General features: G+C 33.0%; 1 long non-coding RNA gene across 1 annotated transcript; it reads left to right on the forward strand.

The window, feature by feature from the left end:
* The first annotated feature begins 13,520 nt into the window (after nt 1-13,520).
* Nucleotides 13,521-15,467, forward strand: LOC118501716. Its single transcript, XR_004904360.1, has 2 exons — nt 13,521-13,757; nt 14,532-15,467. It is a non-coding gene; the product is annotated as an uncharacterized LOC118501716 (long non-coding RNA).
* The last annotated feature ends 3,593 nt before the right edge of the window (nt 15,468-19,060 follow it).

Genomic DNA, 19,060 nt, shown 5'->3' on the forward strand with positions numbered 1-19,060 from the left:
ACATGATTCCATCACAGACTAGATCCTTTTTTCAAAGTGATTAGGTAGGGAGAAAACAAAAATGATGGCTTCTATATCCCAATTATGCTGCATATATAAGTAGTAATTTTGATTACTGAAGACAGATGGGAACTGAAAATAAGACCAAGATGATTACTCATTGGACCTTGACCACCAAATGTCAGCCAACAGACACCGACCAGTACTCATCAGTGACTAGTCCTGGATTTGAACTGGTGACCTGAAAGTAATTTCCCTTTCTTCAAACCAATCCCTAAATACATATAGTCCCCCTAGTCTGACATCCTCAGATTAGTAACAGAACATATAACAAAGCAACAGATGGCCTTTAGACTTCCAAACATGTAAAGTTGAAATGTTCGGTGTTTTCATTAGGGTCTTTCTTTGCTTTTCTAGTTTGACAATTTTGAAAAAAATTTCTGTAGCACTCTGTTTAGATGTTCTAAGCTGACTTTTGCACAACCAACCATCAAACATGTTTCAGACAGAGGAGAAATGAATCCTTTCTGGAGAGTCTTTGCTGAGTAATGCAATCCCCAGAGAGCCAGAGCAGCACTCAGAGACAGATGCTCAGTGAACTAACTGTCTCCTAACTGCAGGGGTGGCCTACCTCCTCTATAAATGTAAAGCTCCATGAAAACTAAAAATAAATGGGAACATAGGGAAGTAATGTAATGTGCTCACCATTTTGGGCTTCAGAAATGCACGGCAAGATTTCCCCTTGGGATCACTTGGCTTTGTAGTTTGTTTCTCTCTATGTCCTACGTCATTACCTTCTTGCAGACACCTGAACTATTCATGTTTCCTTAACTGGAGCTCTGCTCTTAAAAGCAACCCCCCAAATCCTTCATTGCCAAGAAGGTCATTACATAGTAGATAGAAATCTTAAGAGGAAAAATCCTATATCAACTGGTGGTATAATCCCCAAGGGGAAACAGACTTTAGTTGAACAATCAGAAACCTGGCCTGCTTTATGGTGTTTACACTGCTGCTTGCTAATGGATCACCATAAAGGAAGCAAAAGGGCTCTTACACCATTGAGTAGGCTATCATGGGAGTCTTCTGAGTGTGCCTTTTTTATTTGCTGCAGTCAGGTTAATGAGCTCACCAGCCCACTTGATGTTGAGGACTTTGTAACAAAGCAATCTCTCATTAAATGCTGCCTGGCACCACTCTCTTGAAGCAAAGGGACATTCAGATTATTGAATGCCTTTGTACTCCTCATTCCTACCAGGCTGTGGAGTCCAGCAGTGGCATCAGTCCCACACACTTCCTGGCAGGCATCCAGTCATCTGCCTGCCCTCTTCAAACGGCATGGGCATTTGCCAATCTAAGCAGCACTGGTAGGCAAACAAGCATGGCACACGACTCCTTTGGCTGAGAGCCAAATATGCAGCTGAACAATCTAATTTGTTTCCACTCTAGAGGGAAACATTCTTCCCCATTCTTTCCTATTCAGTTGAATTTACATGTAAAAGTTTTGTTATGGTACAAAGGAATGTGCATTTATCTACATTTCCTTTCTGCTTTTACACCTTTTTAGTCTCAACAGTGCAGGTCATGATTTTGTCTGTGGCTTTATTTTAAGTACCTCCTGGCTGACAGTTTCTTCAATGAAATGACCCCAGAGTGTTATCAGCTAGCTAGCAGGTGTGTCTCTATTCAGAATCTTGCAGACACAAGTGCATCCTGGGTAAAGAGCAATCTATGCACAATCCAGCTTTTTGCAACAGTACTCATGAGATTTAATGGTTCACTGCCATATAAAACATGAAAAAGTTTTTTTAATTTGATTTTTAGAATGTTAATAATGCCCTAAGATACTGACCTAAATTGGATCACACAATTATTTTTAAAATGCATTTTATTATAATTCTATAAACAGTTAACTTTTGCCATTAATAAGTGGTCTTTCCAAGCTATAACATGCTCACTTGAAAATTTTGGGAGGCCACAGAGAACCAATGCTCATAAAGTAAGTGTAATCTTGGCCCTGGTATTATATTTAGACATGGGTAAACATGTAGTGGTATTTTTAGATAAACAAAGTCATCATAATAGTTACACATTCTAATTCTATTCAGTTTTTAAATAAAATCTCCACACAACTTTTCTCACTATTCTAGGATGACTCTTGGAAAAACTAATTTAAATTATAATAACCTGAAAAAGCCAGAACATTTTGCAGGTTTTCACATATGTAGAAAGAAGCTTATGTATCAAATCAAGTAAAAATAGTCCACCTATATTCTTAAATTTGTTCGAGAACATAAATAAGACAAATGCAAATTCAAAGCTGCTTTTGAAAAAACTGAAATAACTCAAGTTTAAAACCAGAGTAAAATCAAATAAAAATGTATAGTTTGAATACAGCACATAGCTCTAATAAAGAAATCTTAAAACTAGCACATTCTTCTCTCATGATTTCAAATACTGCAGTGGGAGGGAGGATAGTGATATGACAATACTAATTGACTTTTTTTCACACTTGCATGCTATATCATATTTCCATTTACCTCATAAGATATGCAGCTTAAGAAATAGTAGTGTGGAGTATAAATTTACAACCTTGCCCTATAAGTAAATCATTTATGCAGTTTATTGCATAGTTTGCTTGTACATGTTTGTAGTTTGCTTAAATAATATCATTTTAAATACTTTTGAAAGTATTAGCTGTGTTCAGGTAACTGTTTCAAATCTACTGGTTTTTATATTTCATTTTATAATGATCTTTCAAAAAACATTGTCACTTTAGGCCTCTATATATGGATGAATTTTGTGTCTGGTTCTAGGTATTATCTGCTTATGTAATAAAGTAAATCTTAGTAAAAACAAATCTAGCTCTCATTTCAGTTATTAATTTAATTTAGTACCATTTGTTATATAGTCTTTATAAATTGTCAATTAAAGAAAAACATGGAGCAGGAAAAAACACTAATTGTCTAGGATATCTATATTTATTATTGTAAGAAAAAAATAGATTTGAATGAAATTTATATTTTCTACTATAATTTTTCTTAAAGAAGGTGATAAAGGTTTTTAAAAACACAAACTGCTGCCAGCAAAACAAAACAAAAAACTAAAACTAGTAAAATGAGCTGGTGCATAGATTGAGCTTTTCTTACTAGATGTGTGTTCTTCATTGTTCTTAAGGTTGCTTCAAACTGATAGAAGCTTATTCTATTTTTTAGGTACCAATATATATTCATTCTTAGCTCACTTTGGGTATTTAAAGTCTTACAAACAAAGCATCCATTTGATCCTCTAACTAGATCGAATGAGCTAACCACATATTTTGGTAGTCTGGACACAGGCCGCCTACAAAATTTCTAGGGAGTCTACATTGCCCATTCGAGGTAGTGAAATTCTTTATTATTCTGATCTGAATAACTTGCTATTGTCTTTACCAGTACAAAATCTATGAAAAACTGAGAAATGGGTTAAGCACAAAACATTACAATTTTAGCATTAGTCTAGTATAAACAGTTTGCAGTTTCAGAGTATTTGTAGAGAAACTCATTTGAAAATATAACTATCTTTGAGAAGATTGTACAGCAAAACGTTAGAATGATTGATTAATTGAGATATGACTTTAAAAAATGCACTTAAATTCTTTCTTTATTCTTTTCAAATATCCATCTCTTTGTTATTGCCCCAGCAGATTTTTAAAAGCTTACAATATTATATATAATTTGAGATAGTCATCTTGTCTGATATATCATTTGTTTACTAAATTTTTATTCCTAAAATAATAAATTAAATAAGAAATCTATAGAAATGTGAGTATGTATGATCAGATGTTAGGACATAGCCTATCTCATTAGATGCTGACCAATGTCTACTCAATTTTTAAAAAGGGTCACCTTTTAAAATAATCAAGATATAATAATGGCATATATAGGCATATTTTATATGAATGCCAAAAAGATTCTGCTATTAAAATAAGAAATTACAATGCAAAACGTAAATAATAACAAGATTTTATAAACCAGAATCGTAACCCATCTTAACCAATGCAGATAAGCAGATTGGCTGGCTAAATGCTCTGCAAGTAGTCTTCAATTTTTTATCTAGCTATTTATAGAAAGCTGCAGAAACAGCTGAGCTGACTGAAGTGATGTCACATTTGCTGATGGAATGGTTTGTTCCAGAGCACGCTCAGAGGCTGCATGAGTCTACTTATGGCTTGGTACGCAACCCTAAGCATAGCGAAGGTGTAAACATGGGCATTTTTCAGCCCCACCAATCAATATTGCATTGATGACTTTCTCCTGACCTTTAACCTCTCAAGGAATACCAATAGCACCATACTGAATCTTCCTATCTTCAAGGGCTGCCTAGCATAAGCTACCAATTTTACAATCGATCAGAAGTCATCTCTCTGAATAAGGCTTGAGATTTCAGGCAACAGCAAGCAATTTTTGAAAGGTCAGGGCTGGGTTTTTATTTGCTTGACCTGTGCTTTCAACTTGTATCATAGTTCTTTATAACCACTAAAAGTAGTAAGAAAATTTCAGATTTTTTCCCCATGTATTTTTAGTAAGCCTTTGGGCATTTTCACTGTCCCTAAAAGAATATGGTTGCATGGCAACCTTCACAGTTGCTATGGAGACTCCATGTGTAAGCAGCTGCTGCAATCAGCATTAACTCCAGGCTTGCAGGTTTGTCATTCCAATACATAGGGAGGAGGAAACAAATAGGACAGCACATTGCCGTAAAGGGGAAGTCACCTAGATAATGTCACTCACAAACATATGTTCCACAATTATTCTTTCCACTGTTTTATTGCTGCAATTATAGCTAAACTAAGATTACAAAATTATATGGTTTTAATTTGCCTCTATTGACTATGTTTCACTTCCATTAAAACTAAGTCTGAACCCATTTATGTAGAAAACTGTGGGCTTTCTAGAAAAATTTTTTTTTTGCTTTCTCATTTAATGTCAACAGGAAAAAAGAAAATGAATGCCCATAGAAACCTTTGTATGAAACAAGCAACTTAGCCAAAATATGTTAGCCTAACAGGAAAGGCATGGTCCCTATCCCAGAGTTCCATATGTATTTTTAATATTTTCAGTTGTGCGGGAATAGACTACAAAGGTGCCTCAGATGACACTGATCCAGGTCTTGAAAAGGTAAGCAGAAATGCCAGTTAAGCCATCTTAAGCCTCTCTCCTTAACCCATCCCATAAAGCTTAAGTATTGCAGCAGGTGACCCAGTATCTAAGTCCTTAAAAAGGAAAGCAAACTGAAGAACAGAGATGTTGGGAAAATCATCACTGATACTTCTTTGAAACTAATTTTTAATCTAACCCTTGTGAGCCTGGGTATTGCAATACTCTTGATACCACGATATCTGATCATTTTTTTCCATAAAAGACAGAATTTCTTAATGCACAGACTCACTAGTATAAACACGGAAATCATTTACAATATAGCATTTATTTCACATATTTGTGCAAATAAAGGTTTAATATTTCCAAAAATAATAATCGTTTACTATTTTTATTGTAGTATTTTAATGTCTTATTTGGAGATAAAATACTTCTTCATGGAATGCTAAGAACCATCTCTAATAATCAGTATTTTACTTAAGGGCAATGCAACCCTTTGCCTTCTCATTTATATGATGTAATACTCACTGGCAGACGAGCAAATGAGTCAGTTTTATTGTATTTAATTACACTCGAATGGCAGCACAGTATTTTTGCTTTACAATATAGAATGACTACCTTTTTATTGTTTTTAATCTCTTAAAAATAATCATGAATCCACAAAATACAAAACTTACCAAATGCATGACTGCTCTTATATATAAACTTCTAAAATGGAGCCATTAAAATGAAGGGCTTCATTTCAAGTTTAAGGTAGACATAGGTGTTAAAGACAGTTAATCAGTGTTAGAGACAGTTAATCAGTTTTAATATTTATATAGAAAATAATCATTGTTTTTATTATGTATCACTTAGAAGTTTATATCCAGACATGACAGGGAAGATATTTCTTGAATGAAATGGTAGTATATAAAATCGCTGTGTGTGTATCTGTATCTCTCTCTCATATATAATATACACACATAAAATATTAGTGGCATTATCTTTATACTAGGAGAATAGTACATGATAGTAAAACATAATTGCCTATTCTTAAAAGCTTTACTTAGACACATTTAAAAGGTGAAATTTAACAATAGTTAAAAGGTAGCACTTTAATATGTTCATGATTAAAATATAACACAAAAAAAATTCAGAAACTTATAATTACCATTTTAATGTATCTTTAAGTGGATATCTAATTGCAGAATTCGTATAACCTTTTTCAAAAGAACCAAATGTTGACTTATCGAATGTTAGGACAATTTTGGTAACCGGATGTTTTCATTTTTTCTCTTAGCATATATTAAAGCAAACATTTATTTTTAATTGGAGTACACAATGAAACTATGCATCCTCCCACAGACTTCATTCACTGCTGTTTGGACAGAAGCTTATTTAGGTTTAGAAAAGCAAGATACAGTCTACAAACCCTGAAAATGAAAACACTGCTGGACCCTTAAGCATAGCAGTGTTAGCAGGTGTGGCTGCAATACACAAATCCAGATAACATTAAGTGACCTATATTTAAAGCCTGTCCAAGAAAAGTGACATCAAGAAATTGAATTCTTTGCCCTTTACTTTAATAGTTCCTTGTCATGCAATCTTCAAATCAGGAAGTGTGATCACCGTGAAACAAATCCCCAACCTGATACACACAACAGGGACACCTTGTGCAGGTCTGTAGACTGGTACTTATGGCCTATTCATTACAGCCTGCACTTTCCTGGAATGTAGGGCAGAGAATTCACCCTCAAGTAAACACAGACTTACCAACCACGATTTATAACCAGGTCTTCTAGATACTAAGTAATATAAATCATATCGGGTTGTTTTAAATACTGATCATTGCTAAAGACATTCTATATTAAAGATATAAGATTTCAATTTGTATAATAATGAAAATTTTAGTTTGCACAATGTAAAATAAATAAATTTACCATTGCAAAACTAATTAAAGTATGATGATAAAAATAGAATTCATCCCAATTAATACTGTAAAGGATATACCTGTGATTGGAGATACAAAATACACTTTAAAATGGTTTTCTGATGAATGAGCCATAAGAGCTATTTTCTGTAAAAATGACATGAATCCACGAAGCAATTATTTGGATAATTTGAGTATGAATCCCCATGACTGAGAATAAGATTTTATTTGGCTTGAATAATAGGAATTAGCTGTGTGTATTAAATATAGTATACCAGTTTCAACTATATCACTTTTATAGCTCACTAAAATAAGACAAAAGTGTAATCTTTTTCTAACTTATTAGAGAATTTTCATAGCTATAGAAAATTTGCAATAGCATAATAAATCCGTTTAATAAATCCACTTAATAAAACAATTGTTAACATATTCACCACATTTGCTTTTTCTCAGTCAAAAATTGTTGAATATTTGAAGTATCATGTTTCAATCTAAAACATATAATTTTATGCTGAACTGATTTAGCTAAAGCTACAGCATCATGACATTCTCCCCTCCACACTTTAGCATGTGCTTCCAAAGAGCAAGGGCATTCTGCTACCTAAACCACAATGCCACTATCATCCCCAGTTTAACATTGTTACAGTAGTATTATCTATCATTAAATACTTATCTAAAATTTCTCTGGTTCTCTTAATAATGTCCTCTATAACTTATTTGGGTTGAGGGGGCCTAGAATCCAATCAAGAATTATGCACTATGTGTTTTAGTTATGTTACTTTTTAGTCACCTTTAATCTAGAACCGCTCCTCAATATTTGTCTTTCACTGACATTTTTGAAAAATCCATGTCAGTCCTTTAAATGTTTCACAATTTAAATTTCTTCTAATTGTTTTTTTAATTAGATCAAGGTAAAGTGTTTTTGGCAAAAGTACCACTAAGGTAATGTTATGTCTGGCCATAGAAGATTACCTCTTATAAAGGACTATACCCAGCCTTTATCCTGGGTGTGTTCATTTTTCTACTACTAATTTGAATGAATTGCTAGGAAAGCACAGTCATTTGCTTCTGTCACTGAAAGTATGAAAACCTACAACTCATTTAAAATAATTTGGTTTATTATAGCTTGGGTCTAGATCCCTCAGCCATCTTACTCATGTGACTTATAATGAAAATTTGGGGTGGTGAACACTTTGTGATTAAATTCCCTTCCCCCAAACCTCCACCTTCTGACAGCTGATAGAATGTCCAGATTAGAAATAAAGGAGTTTCATAGCACTCTGTGTTCTAAGACCTAGCACAATGGATTCTTCTCCCAGCATTGTTACATGTATATTATATTTAATATACCAGCATTGCATCTTTGGACTACCCAGAACAAAAACAAAAAACAGAAAACATTTGCAAAAAATAATTCCAGAGATCATATCAAAAGACTAAATATAATTGTTCACATTTAAAAATTTTAAATAATTCTATAGTTTTAAAATAGTATTAAATAAACCAATATCAAACAATTTCATTGATTAGAAAAATTCAGGGAAAAATGTATTTGATAGAAATTAAAGAAATTCCAAAAACTATCAACAACATACAGTATCTATCTGTTTTCAATCCATCTAGCAATTTACATGTATGAATGGAGTTTTGTCATTTTTTTAGAACAAGAAATCTTGGGATCCTTGTTATTTCCTTCATCACCCCATTCAGTCACACAAAATCTGGTGCTTGGTTCTGATTTGCAAATAAAGAACTACATTTGAAACACGTGTGTCCAATAGGCCACTTATATGAAAGATAAGGGTCTTACAGCCTGTTCAAAGCCTCTCTATGAAAAGCTTGTCAACCTATCAAGTTTGGAAATACCCCAAATGTGATCTAATTCATTTGCTTCTTAAACATTTTAGAATTTGTTTGTTTTGTTAGAATTTGTGAGCTTAGAATCCTTTATATCAGGATCCTTTGCAACCTTTAAATCTTTTTAACAAATGCTAGGATAGGAAGGCCAAGTGGATTCCTACAGACAAGGATGAAAACACACTTACTAGTGGCACGACATTTGGCAAGTCACTTAACCTCTCTGAGCCTCAATTTCCCTTATAAAATGAGGGTAAGAACAGCTATTATTTAGGAGTAAATGTGTGAAAAGTACATGGCATGGAGTAGTGTTAAGTGGTAACTATTTGTAATCTTTTAAAAATCATGATCATAGTTGTAATTTCATATACTATGCTACTAATAATAGACTTGCTAGGTATGTAACATACATCTAGTGTAACCTTTCTTAGATAAAGGTCTTCCTCCTTGGAAACCTATGACTAATTTAGGTACATATATGTGTGTCACAATTGTGCATATATGTATACACACAATTACACATGTGTCAATGGGAAAATTTGGTGTAACAAAAGTTTTGCAATAAAATAGGGATGTGATTGACCTCAGGGGAAAAGAAATAGCCTTCTGCTTTGTTTTCCAGAATCCCAGCGTACCTGGGTTTGATGACCCATAAAAAAATAGACAGTGAAGCCCTGGCTGGCATAGCTCAGTCGACTGAGCTTGGGCTGTGAACCAAAGCATCGCAGGTTCAATTCCCAGTCAGGGCACATGCCTGGGTTGCAGGCCACAGCCCCCAGCAACAGCACATTGATGTTTCTCTCTCTCTCTCTTTCTCCCTCCCTTCCCTCTCTAAAAATACATAAATAAAATCTTTTTCAAAAATAGACGATGAATGTTGGAAAATGTAGTATATCCCTACAGTGAAAAATTTTGCCCAAGAACATATATATTATTTGTGCTGTTAACATGCTCATCAAACCAAATGGGAATGATCTAGAATGCAGCAAAGCCTGCCATTAGTTCTGTATAAGTAATACATAGCAATAATCCATACTGTTTAAGAAGAGCTTTCTTGTACTGTTAATTTTTTTCTTCTTATCACTGTGTCTTCTTATTTTTAATTCAATTTTTACTTTTACTTGTATCATTCAGAATAGTCAGGCAGTGATGTTTTTGCCTTCCAATTTGGTTGAATATCCTTCTTTTAAACAGACACCATAAGATTTTTCTCTAAAGGGAAAAAAATGTTTCAAATGCTTACTTTCCTAGTGGACCTATGTTTAATACATAAAAAGTAAGTTATATATAAGTTACCTAGTGCAACCTATATAATAAGCACATGTTTTCTAAAATAAAAAAATTTAAAAAAATTCATAACAATTAAGAAAAAAAGAAACTGAAATTATTTGTAGGCATTTGTGTGCATTCTCATAATTTCTATATAGTTAACTGAAATACTAGTGCATAATAAAATAAAAAATACAGTATTCTTACATAAAGCATTAAAAAATTCTTATTTAATAAATGTTAATGAAAGCTAAACCACTTATAAGACTAAGCTCTCTGAATATAAATGTATGACTCTCACTGGTTTAGTTTATATTTGGAAAGAAAATTGCTCATCTGAGAGCCTTCTTTTATAATCTTTAATGTCAGACTTTCTAAAGTTACTACTAACAGTGCAATGTTATAAACTAAATAAATTTAGTATAGTGTTTAGCAACAGGAAAACATAAGCCAATTTATAATGGCACAAAATCTCCATATTTCAGGGGAAATATACAGTGTTTTATATTATATTTTTAAATCAAAATAAATATTTATTTATTTATAGTTGTATAGAATCAAGCATTTAAAAGCCGCAATTTTTTAAAACAAAATTGTAAACATCCTTCTACAATTGTTATCACCTCTAAGGTCTGAGTTAAATGTATCAGGACTCACAGTATGTGTTCTAACCCAATACTATTGCAGTGGACTCTGTGAATGATTATACAAAATATGATTTATTATGGACAAGCCTACATTTATGGTTGTGAAACATGACAGTATTTGCATTTTAAAATATATTATTTGTTTATTCTAGTGTTCAACTTGCAGGCCCTATTCACATTCTATCTTCTTTCTTAATAAGACAGATAGGTTTGGACAGAGATAAGTCAAATGACTTAACAAATTTTTTAAGTAGAATAGCCTGCAGTAAGGACTTAGGAAAGTTTTTTCAAAAAAATACATTTTTTCTCTTCTACTTTCTTTTACAGCTAAATTTTTCCAGGATGGGGAGGGGAATGTTTACTTTATCACCTACCATAGCTATAAAAATTTACCAAATTCTCATAGCCTTTTCTAATAACATAGTTCCCCATTACTGTCATTTTGGCCTTTTGTGTTTTACAGAGAAAAATCTCTCTAGTCCTAAAGACTATAATGCCCACTCCCATTCATGTACAATTCCTTTATTATAGAGACTGGTACAAATTAAATCAGTGAACAGAGGTGTAATACTGACCCAAAACCGTCAAAATTTTCATGGAAAGAGGATAATCACATTCCAGGCCACTTTTGTGGGCTTTCATGGGAAATTCCTTTCAACCAAAAATGATATAAAAATAATATTCACACAGCAAGGATAAAAACAGCAACTAAAGGTTTGAAAAGCCCACCAGGAGAGAAAATTCAACCCACTTATGATAAATCAACTGCTATATATTTCTCTAGGTTTAGTACCAAAAAAAGATGGTATGAATTCATTTTTCTGTTCAGATTCTCTTTAATCCTACAGATGAAAACTGCCCTACTGTTTCCAAGTGCTTTTTCATTCTAATGGTTAAAATAGCTACCAAAGAGATGGGATTTCACTGTGTGTCTCATATCAAATATATGCTACTGCAAAGTATAAAATATTGAATATATACATAGCTTTTTTATCATCAATAATTATTTCCTTGTATTGTTAAGCCTGAAATATTTTCATAATACCATTAGTTATATTATCAATATTCCCTCAATAGTAAAACCTCAAATACCAATATAGCATCCAAGAATTACAGTTTAAATAGATTTTATGCACATGACACTTTTAAAGCAATGTAGTTCTCACAACGAATACCAAGAAATTGAATTTGTTTGGCAAACTATTAACCTAACTAATTTCAAATTCTTACTCCTTAAAAGCATGATATAGAGTACTCATACCCTTAGTAAAATGCAACAAAGAAAGAGTCTTTTGACAGACTAATCAAATTGACTTATAATAATCCCTCTATTTGGGAGGATAAGAAAATTATGATAAAAGATTTTAAAACAAAGTACTGATATTAAATGCCATATTCTACTTGTATTAATTGCTCTAAACAGGAACTTGGAAAAAATGCAATTATATCATCCATCTAATATCCCATAACTGTCAAAGCATTACTCTATTTTGTAGCTCACATTTTTTCTTGAATATACTTGATTTTTAAATATTTGTTCAAAAATGTAACTAACAAAATTTATTCTCTTACTAGGCTTGTTTTATTTATTATACTGTAAAAGAATGACTCATGCTGATACTTCAGAAAGAAGTTTATTTTGACAAACACAATACACATAGAAATCTTACAAAACATATTTTTCCTTAAGGCGCTGAAGGTGATACTTGTAAAGCTGGTTCTCTAACATGTTAATTTCTCCTTCTACTTAAACTCCTGTAACCATTTTGTTTTGACTCTGACATTCACTTTGTTACTCACGTGCACATTTATCATTTCTAAATTATGAAGATGTACTTTTGAAACTTTGCACAATCACCATGGAAATTAAAAGCTATAAATGGGAAAGTAGAATTCCTCCTTCATAATATTTTTAAATACTTTACGATAATCTAAATTGCCAATTCCTAATATTGACCAGTTCTTACCTTTTAATTCTTAATTCAGTCAACTATGATAGACTTTAATCTATTTTTAAAAGTAAAATGATTACATCACTTTTTGATACCCCAAATCATAATTATTAATAGTCAGGTATTACTTTCTTTTCATAATTTACCTTATCAGCCAGCTCCAGCTGTTTTTCTAAATTGAAAGAAAATACTGATTATTAATTATGCCATTGTGCATCACTCACATACATGGGCTTTCTGACTATATTGCATCTGAATAGGTTAAAATAGGTAACAATTTTCAATATAATTTTAAATATATGTACTCTAAAAGTTAAAATCCAAAGAAGGCTATGGAACTATAATATTTTAACCATTCTCTAAGCATAAAGCCAAATCTCCCTTCATAATTAGCCAATGTTTATACTCAATTCTTTTTACTGCTACAGTGCAGGAGAAAATTTGGAGAATTGAAATTATGAGATAAAACTTTCAAGTTAAGTTTTAAAAAAAATGTGGATGTATTGAACCATGTCACTTACTGCCCGTGAACATTAGGTATCTTTCTCTCCTGGTGTGTCAGTAAAGCCACACACATTCCCTCCTGCTACAAATCTGTAAAACTGAAAAGAAGTAAAGAACATGAATAGAAAATCTTTTTATAGAATAAAAAAGCATGGGGTGTTATTAAGAAGAACTATAAACGCTGTGCTATTCATAGTAATTATAGGATCAGCTCAGGTTAATGTGGAGACCTAGGTCAATAAAGTGCTGTAGGTTCACTGCTTTAATCTCTCTCAGTCTATGGTCTGCAGTGCCGACTGCTCTGCTTGACTCACCAGATCACTGAAGGTAACGTGGATGTCATGGGAATTTTTTGGCAGAATGGAGATTTATATATTCAGTCAGTCTCAAGTTTCAGAAGATGAAAAAAAAACCTAATTCTCAGAATAATTTGGCAAGTTTTTCTCTCTCAACTCAAATAATAAAGGGCAAGTTTCATTTCCAGGTAATGCTATTGTTAGCCATCTTTCCACAATAAAATCTGTTTCCTTATTAAATTTTTCTCACGCTCATCATTCACAGAAGATATTACACATTCTTGATAAACATATAAATGAGAACTAAAATAGATTAGAATTTGGCCTATGCACCTTGAGAAAATCCCTTTCGTTCTCCTATAATTTGCTCTAAAATTTCTGTGAAGGAAGAATAACTGAATATTTGAGACTTGATATCTTGTACCCAGAGATAATTTTTAAGTTTTTTCAGATTGTATTTCCCTCTTATATTGTGAAATTTTTCCACCAGTAAAATATTCAATGTTTTTGTTGTAATTGGTGTATTTAATATTGCAATTTGTTTGGGGTTATGATTGTTCTTTTGCTTTTTCATTTTTTTTAAGGTTTATTGTTGGGAAAAAATTAAAGACTCTGCTAAATATTCAATTTTATAAACAACTGTCTCATTGTATGGTGACTCATGTAGTGTATATTAAAAATGAGAGACACTAAAATTTTGAAAATGTAATTACTCCTTTGAGTTTAATGCCTATGAATGAAATATACATTGTATTCATCGCCCACCCCAGGTAAATAGTACTTTAGTGATTTTTATTTTCTTCAGGAACTTGGTAACTGCTTTTGCCACTGTTTGCTTTTTAATTATCAGTCAATATAAAATAGCTCGTATCCAAAGCCTTCACACTAGACCCTTGAAGTAGCTCATTGGAAGAGACCTTTGATTTTGCATATTTCACAATTTTGTTTCACTTTCCCTTCAGATAAGTACTGATGAACAAAACAGAAAGAATCACAATGAATGAGGAAATGTCAAAATATCCCAAGAGGCTACTAAGGTATTATTATTAGAATGCCTACTCTGAGCCCTGGTCATCTATATTTTCACTTTTTAATCGGTTAGCTTTTCTATAGATTGTTAGGTAATTATGTCTAATGTGTGTCTATGAGTGCTTATTACATCAATATTAAAGTAGATTTGACACTTGTCCTCTTCTCCCCATTAGTATGCAAGCACCTTGAAGGTAGGAACTGTGTCTCCTATTTTCCTTCAAAGTTACTGTGGACTTAATTAATTTAAGTCATGATTATTATTCACTATGGATTTCCCCAAAATTTAAACAAGTGAATATTTTAATTTACTTTAAATATTTATCACTCAAAATGAATAATTTATCTCATGAGCACAAAATAGTACTGAAAGCATAATTTTTTTCTTTTAAAGTTAAGTTTAAGAAACTGTTCAGTGGAACTGCCCATTTGATATAACAAAGAAAAATGTATTTTAAAGCAGAGGTCACTCCATAAAGTTTTTAGAAATGGTTAAAAAAAACAAACCTACCAAATATGTTACTACTTGAATGATGTGAATGAACTGTGGTAAACGCCAGCATGCAATATGGCAAAAACGAATCAATCAGTTCAGCTTAGTTCAGCCTCTGCAACTGGCCATCTGGCACAAAATCAACCGAATGTATCCCTGCATATTCATCTTCATTTCCACAAATACTCAAGAGAATGTCATTCTAGGGCAAAATAAAATTAAATCACCATAATTTTTAAGACATCTTTCCTTTCATACCCTCTTGAGAATACAGTGTTTATATGGGAATACTTATTGCTATAGGGTTGTTGTATAATTCTTACTTGAATGTATTCTCTTTTCTAAAGATTGAAAAAAGTATATTTAATTACCAGAGTTTCAATTTTTCAAGGAATATTCTCTTGGAAGAGAGAAACTTCTATAAGTAGGTTCATTTACTTTTAGTCAAGTCAATACTAGATCAAATGACCAAAGCCACATTCATAGAACTTAATAATTTCATAATTGTACTGATCTTGAATGAAGTTGGCCTACCAGATGATTAGCTGTTATTCAACATATTCAAAACAATAACACATCAGTTCATACTTCAGTTTCTCTTTACATGATATTAGAAACTCAACTTTCATTTGATCAAATAAAAATCTTAAATAAAATTCACATTATTTAAAATCAGTCAGCCAAACACTTTATCAAATCCTAGAGACATTTATAATGCTCGATGTCACTGCTTTGTTTTCTAACAGTTTTGAAATTCTATTAAATATTTGCTTTTCAGGTAGAAAAGAAATTATAGTTTTACTTAGACTTCTTTAGTCATTTTGAATTAAAATAGGAAAGTAGTCTTATTCCTTTTTTAAGATTAGTCCTGAATAAAGGACTGAATCAAGTTTATTATTGGTTTTATCCATTCATTTTTGTCCTAGAACTGAACTACTACACTCTAAGGTTTGACTCTGTAAATAAAGCAAATAAATTTTAATTGAGACACATTAAAACACACTAAATAAATCACAGTTGCGAGCAAACTTGTTTCCAAAATTATGTTTGTAAGTATAAAAAGACCTTTATAAAACATTTAATTAAATAAATAATATTTAAATTCTGCTCATTATTTTGCTTGTTAAAAATACTTTGTTACAACTTTTTAATTTTAAAAGAATGGGAGATACAACTTAGATTTCTCCTTTTCTTTTTTTCAAAGATTTTATTTATTTTTCAAGAGGGAGGGAAGAAGAAAGAGAGGGAGAAAAACACTGATGTGAGGGAGATACATGGATCAGTTGCCTCCCACACATGCTTCAGTTGGGACCAAACTGCAGCCAGGAGCTCCAATGGAGACTGAACCGAACCCCACATGTGCCCTGACGGAATCAAAACAGTGACCCTTCGCCCTGCGGGAAAATGCTCAACCAACTGAGCCACACCAGTCAGGGCCTTAGATTTCTTCCCATACATTGATTTTTTTTATTACACAAAAGGTTAAATTGCTAATAATAGTTTGTTCTATATTTGAGACAGGAATCTTGTCACAAATTATTTCTAAGCCCAATGTATTCTAAAATGTTTCTTTTGAGAATTATATACCAATCTACATCAATCACAGTTTTGTTTTGTTTTGTTTTTCATTTTTTTATCCTGTAGACTTTTGTGTTTCAAAATTACATTGTACCTCCGGCAATAGTTCCTGAAACAATTTCAGCCTAGAACCAGCTAATGGCTTAGAGTCACTTCTATAGATCTTGGTTTGCCTTTTTTGTGCCTGTGTGGCCTTCAGAGATGTTACAGTTTGCTGTTTTGTAAATTGACACACAGTTTGAAAGCAGCCTTTTGTTATTAAACACATATGCAAAGGGAGACTCTCTTCAGGCAGAATGAACCATGAGATTAAATGGACAAAACTTGGAACCACCATCAGTATTAAAATTCCTGAACCCATCACCTTCAACCTACTCAGGCTGGAAAAAAATTAGAGTCAGGTTTACTGTAACTCATCTTTCTGTCACATCATCAGTGTAGAAATGTTGCCAAGTGCCCCAGCTGATGTAGCTCACTGGATTGAGCACCGGCCTTTGAACCAAAGGGTTGCCAGTTCAATTCCCAGTCAGGGCACATGCCTGAGTTGCAGGCCAGGCCCCCAGTTGTGGACACATGAGGGCAGCCACACATTGATGTTTCTCTCCCTCTCTTTCTCCCTCCCTTCTCGTCTCTCTAAATAAATAAAATCTTTAAAAAAAAAGAAATGTTGCCAAGTATATGCAAATATAAAATAAAATAAACTTGGTTCTAAAAGATTTTGTATCTATTTATTTACTTTGTGAATCACTGTACCCATGATCATGGAGCCCTTTTAAGGCTTGGAACTTTTTGTTCATGAATCCTACAGCTTTTAATTTCTGAATATTAAGTTTGTATCCTAGTAAAACCAGCAGTTATTGCTGAATAGCTAACACTCATGTACCTTTTATATTTCTTTCAATAATACATATATTACTTCACTTTATCCTCATGATAACTTGCAAAGGAGGAAAAGTGCTTTTCCTCTTATTTAAAAAAATAGAGTCCCAGAAGTTATACAGCTTGCTCATGGTCACCTGTGAGTTAGTGGGGGAGGTAGGTTTACAACTGACATATCTAGACCACTAGAATTTCTGTTGTACCACATCATCAATTCCTTCTAAAAGGCCAACTTCCCTCCCCTGCAAAAAGCTACTTAAGCTCTAGCATCTGCAGTCATTCACCTGCTTCTTCTGCAAATCTCTGACCGGGCTACAAAACGAATGAGCCAGTATTATTAGAGTCATCTTCCCATTCAACTACCATCACCACTACTTCTTGCCTTTTCTAACCAAAATTTTTGAAAAAGAAGTTTAAACATACTACCTTCTTTCTCTAGTATAATCACTCCTCAATTTCCCTCAATCTGACATCAGCCCACAACCTCAGACTTGCATCCTTATCCCCTCCCTGTGCTCAGTTCTAAAACACACGTCTTCATGACATATCTATTTCCACCACCACACTACGTTCTTCCAGATAAAGACCTCAGTGTCTTAAATTCTATTTTCACCATACCTAGCACAGGGCCTATCACATCGCAACCTGAAAAATATTTGTTTAATGAAGGAATGAATGAAAGAAGAATAATGAGCTTTAAAAAGCACTATTTTAAGAAAGGAATGGCCTTTGATTGGTAAGATATCTCATGAGCTATTTGAAGTAAAAAGTGAGAGCTGAAGGCACGGATCAAAAAGCACGCACAGAGAACAAGAACAGTTCAATTGTTTTCCACCAAATGTAGAAGAATCTGGGTTTTGCAAAAGCATTAAGAAAGAACAATTAGAGAAAAGGAGCACAGAAAGATGGCGAAAAGAATCATAGAAATGGACATGTTAGAGTCCCCTGGTGTTTGTAGGTGCCTTTCAAAGCTGTGTGTACTGCTGTAATAAAAATCCCTCCATGCCTCCCATCCTTACCCTCCCACCCCTGTTTCAGTAAATTACCCACACTCACAATTATTGTGTGGTAGGCTGTGAAATTTGTGAGAGGACCTGAATTTTGTATCTGGGCTGACTTGATGCAGAGAAGAGATAATAGTCACTAACACTGAGGATTCAGTTATTCATGAGAGCAAAAGCCTACCAGAAATGCAATGAAATTCCCAAGTGAACTTTGAATTTCTAGAAACAGAAATGTAGACTCAAGCCAATCTTATGTTCATCTTAAAGAGATAAGCTACTCAAGCTGACATGTAAATTTCATAGTAAACTAATGAATGCAATGAGGCAATAGAAATGGAAAAGAGAAGTTTAATTTATTTATTCACCCAAACATTCATTCATACAGTTGACCCTCATTAAGCACTACTATATCTCAGTTGCTAGAAATATAGATATAAAACAGACATGGTTCACCCCTTATAGATTGTATGATGTAGGGGAAACTTAGATAAGCTTGAACATTGCTGCA

Source organism: Phyllostomus discolor, chromosome 7, assembly GCF_004126475.2.
Source record: "Phyllostomus discolor isolate MPI-MPIP mPhyDis1 chromosome 7, mPhyDis1.pri.v3, whole genome shotgun sequence".
Classification (NCBI taxonomy): Eukaryota; Metazoa; Chordata; class Mammalia; order Chiroptera; family Phyllostomidae; genus Phyllostomus; species Phyllostomus discolor.